This window comes from Castor canadensis, chromosome 8 (genome assembly GCF_047511655.1).
Source record: "Castor canadensis chromosome 8, mCasCan1.hap1v2, whole genome shotgun sequence".
Taxonomy (NCBI): Eukaryota; Metazoa; Chordata; class Mammalia; order Rodentia; family Castoridae; genus Castor; species Castor canadensis.
The window spans coordinates 25,804,566-25,809,283 of NC_133393.1; the positions used below are offsets into that span (position 1 = coordinate 25,804,566).

At 43.4% G+C, this 4,718-nt stretch overlaps 1 pseudogene; it reads left to right on the forward strand.

Annotated features, from left to right (window-relative positions):
* The first annotated feature begins 734 nt into the window (after positions 1 to 734).
* Positions 735 to 1,370, forward strand: LOC109687295 (Y-box-binding protein 1-like; annotated as a pseudogene).
* The last annotated feature ends 3,348 nt before the right edge of the window (positions 1,371 to 4,718 follow it).

Here is a 4,718-nt window from a genome sequence, read left to right on the forward strand (position 1 = left end):
ATCCAGACCAGAGTTCCACTGATTTCTGGAGCGGAGAGTGGACCTCAGAGAGCCCTAAGCAGCCCCAGGCCCAGTGGCCTCGTTACCATTTCCCCGGAGTAGCCACAGCTGCCTCAGTCACTCAGTCACCATCACCACAACCATGAGCAGAGGCCGAGGCCCGGCAGTCACCAGCACCTTGTGCTCAGCGCTGGGGCACCACCACCGCAGAAGCACAAGAGCAGTGGCCCTGGTGGCCTCACATTACATTGTGGCAGGGACAAGAAGGTCAGGCAGGGAGTGTTGTGGGGACGAAGGGGAAACAAAGTCACCGAGACTATTTCTTCAGGAAGCAGAGAGTTTATTACACTAGTGGACTCAGGGGAGATAATTTCTGAACGTCCTGAGCCGGGATCTGTGTCAGGGGCTTGGATAAATACTTACAGAGTTTATGCCTTATTCTCCCTTACTACCCCGCCTTTTAGTATGTGGTTACAGTTGCCGGAAACTTTGCAAGGCTAGCAGGTGGCTACAGTGTTGCAGAGCTAGCAGAAAGCTGCTTGTAGATTCAGGGTGGGGAAACAAAGATGAATACTAGACACAGAAAATCCTGATCCCAACAGAAGGTTTTGGGAACAGTAAAATGGCTCAATGTAAGAAATGGATATGGTTTCATTAACGGGAAGGTCACAAGGAAGATGTGTTGTACCAGACTGCCAGCAAGAAAGCCCCAGAAAGGACCTCGCAGAGAGGGGATGGAGACTGAGGAGTTTGACATTGGTGAAGAGAAAAAGGGAGTAGAGGTATCAAAGTTTACAGGTGCTGGTGGAGCTCTAGTTCAGGCAGTAAATATGCAGCAGACCAGAACCAGCATAGACATTGTCCATATCCTAGGGTCCTCTGCAGTTACCTACAGAATTACCAAAATGGTGAGACAGGGGAAAAGAACCATAGGAGAGTGCTCCTGAAGGCCAGGCCCAACCACACCAGCCCCACTGCAGGCAAAGGTTCCCACCTTATTGTGTGCAGAGACCCTACAGACATGGACCACAGGATCCCAACCCTCTGGTGCAGGAGAAGGGATGGAAGGTGCTGACAACCAGGGTGCAACAAAACAAGCAAGACCGGTTAGACAGGGGTTATAGACCATGATTCTGCAGGACCCCTTGTCCCCAAAGATAGCCTAGAGAGAATGGCAATAAGAGGACAGGAAAAATCAAGGAGATGATCCCCAAGTCAGCAGCCACCTCTATGTCAGTACTGCAGCAACTTCAAAGACAGAAACAGATGCTCAGAAAAACCCTAAATCACAAGATGGCAGTGACAAAAGCAGCCCATCCACCAGCTGAGACTTCCTCTGAGCAGAGGCTGAGCAGGGTGCGACTGAGTAAATGTGGCTCACCAACTCTAAAATCATCTGCTTCAGTCATCCATCAAGAAGAAATGAATATGAAATTCCAGCCATAAGAAATGAGCAAAAGATTGGCCCTCAAGACCTGAAGTGCTTGCTTTTTCCCTGCTGACCAGAGACCTAGAACTGTGTGCATTATCCATGCAGCATGGGGTTTTTATTATTTTTACCTATAGATGTCTCCTTTTGGTAATTTTTTTTAAAGCTTGTTTATTCTCAATACACTTTTAAAGGTTTTTAAATTGTTTCATATCTGAACACATTGAGATTTTTAAGAACATTTTTATTTTTTTTTAAATTGTGTTTACTGTTTTATGCAAATTTGGGATAGGATTGAACATTGCATTGTGTATCCTGAGTCACTGCACCAGCCCTGTGTGTGTGTGTTGGGGACTTTTAAGATACGGTCTGGGTTTTTTTTTTTCAGGGCTAGCTTGAAATCTTCATCTCCCTGAGCCAGCATGAGTCACTGGCACCTGGTTTCATTTAAATTTGTAATAAAAATTTAGAACTTGGTTTTTTCAAAGGGTTAACAAACTGCAAGCACCTGTTAATAAAGGTCATAAATAAAAAGAAGAGAAAAAAGTCCAGACCAAAATTAAATAGAAGTGGTGAGAGCAGACACCCTTGCTTTGTTGACTGTCCTAGGATTGTCGCGGAAGGTTGCTAGCTGAGATAAGGGACTCTGAGGCAATAAGCAGGAAGCAATGTTTTATTGTGTCAGCACAGACCCAGCGGACTCGTGTCCAAAGGCTGAGCCTTGAGAACAAAGGGGTCTCACCTTATATACCCTTGCAAGCAGGTTACAGAAGCAAAGCAAGGTCTAATCCATATATGGTTATATTTAATTTTATTGGTTACTTTATGCTAGAGCTATGTGACTTTCCCCTCCCTGACTTTCCTCATGTTCAGATTTTTCAGGGTTTTTTAAATCAGGTTTTTATCATGTTATGCCATCACTACCTCCCTGCTAGTTTCTCATGACTCAGGCCTAGTCTATTTTCTTCTGATCCTCCTCCCTGCTACATTATTACCCCCTTTGATGCTTGGACCCACTTAGGGTCAAAGAGCATCATCTTGATCTAGGGGTTTGTATTTTTATAGCATCATTACATGTGCAGCCATTTTTTCCTTTTATAACGGCCTCCATAATAGTCTTAATACACCACAGCACCAGAGGAACCAGGCAGGGAAATATTAAGTATACTCCTAGGCACAGGCCCATTGCCCCTATTAGGGTTTTGAATCCACCTAAAGCAGAAAACCATCCTCCAAACAGGTCATTGGGATCCCATCCTCTCCAAGTCTGGATGGGGACATAGGCAAGCTTTCTCATTCTGTCTGTGATCTCTTTTATGACCTTTTCTGTGTTTTGGGAAAGCAGTCTCAAAGCTGGACTCTCGTGGGTCCAGTTCCCTTGCTTCCTAAGGTCAATGGTCTCCCATGTTGTTCCCCCCACAAACATAGCATGAAATGACATTTAGTGTCTGGGCTATAGACTCAGCCAGTGAGAGGAACAAATTTTTAGCTTTGGCAGAGATGGAAAATTCATTCCTCATCCCCTCATAACAGGAGTGAAAAACTTGGTATGAGGAACTCTCATGGGTAGCAGTTACTAATTTGAGATGTATCAGATTCCCAGGGTCAAGACACTTTTTATCTATCCTTATACTAATTACTTGTCCCCATGTTTAATCAGATGGCTTAAGTACAGTGAAATTCACAGGGTTACGGGTGCCATGGGTGTAGTTAGGGGCAGCTTTCCCCTTGCGAAGGAGGGCTGTGTATTTAGTCCTCTACTAAACCAGATCAGTAACAATAAATAATAATTATGCATCCTGCTCAAAAGAGATAGAAGAGAGCAAATAAAAACCTTTCACAGTGAGACCAATCAGTGGAGGTGGTTTTTGCCAAGCCTATGGCGAACAGTAGGGTGAGAACTACGGCAACAGATACAGACAAGGGGTGACAATGAATTACAGTGAGATAACAGTGGTGAAAAACAACCTGTTTCTCCCAGTGGAGAGTTGACTCCTCAAGCTTCTGCCTTACATACACCAGTCAGCTTTTGGGGTGACTATAGCAGGGCTGTTGTCCCGTCCTTCTTGTTCCCCTGTTGTTTCCTGGGAAGCAGAGTCCTGCTGAGGGAGACGCTCAGGTTCCGGAGGGTGATCCTACATGGTGAAGCTGGATCAGGGATGCACTCCCACTTGAGAGAAACTGCCTTGACTTGACTGTGGTGGTTCCAATGGCAATCACTGCTACTTTAACTGCAGTGGGAGTAGTAGACAAGATAACAACAAAAGGGCCCCTCCAGTGGGGTTTAATGGTTGGATATTTTTTTTACCTAATTTTTTTTTAACTGAGGAGAATACCATGGCAACAATATATTATCAGTATGTATATTCATGAAAATGCGTTGTTTCAAAAAAAAGTTAAAACCACCATATTTAAGTATCAAAGGACATATTTAGAGCCAGTAAAAATAGTTATTTTGTCTCTGTTTAAGTAGAATATAAAAATATATAAAAATATGAGTTTGTGCCTGGAAGGGCTTTAATGCCAGATAGCCACACATGCATAAGAACCATTTCTTTAATCCTCTTGGTCTTGGTTATTTTTGAGAGGTCTGGCTCCATTGACCCCATTTGAACTTTGATGGCATTCCCCCCTGCTTGTCTCTGAGCAGTCTCCCGAATATTTGTCTCCCATCCAAGTACTAACCAGGCCCGACCCCACTTAGCTTTCGAGACCAGATGCAATTGTACGCGTTCAGGGTGATATGGCCTTAGACTGAAGATCTTTGTTGATGGGTTGCTCTTTCCTGGATTTTGTTTGTTTGGTTGGTTTTGGTCCCAAATCTGGGGTGGGGGGATAAGGAGCAGATCAGGTGGGAGTCAGTGCCAACTAGACCCTTTTGGCCAAATTTAAGCAACAAAGATGCTTAGAAGGAGTGGCTCTTAGGCAGTGGGCTTCTAGACAAGGATGATACAAAACACAATCTAACAAAAGCAGATGTGTAAAAAGCTAACCTGGTTGACACATAAGTAGTTATTAGAGTCATTTTTTATGGACTTGATTGCAAATGCCCCAAAAGGTTCAGAACTGTAATGACAAAAACTTAAGAGTCATGGTTAAAATTCTGATGGACAATTTAGCAACTAACAGAACAGTATATCAGTAACATTAACTTTTTGTTACCATGTTTATCTAAATTTTGTATTTTAGAAGGCCTGATATACTTGAAAAACATATGTATAATTAATATATAGGAACCAGCAACAGCATCACAACTCTAGAGAGGTTATATATACATATTAGTTTAGTT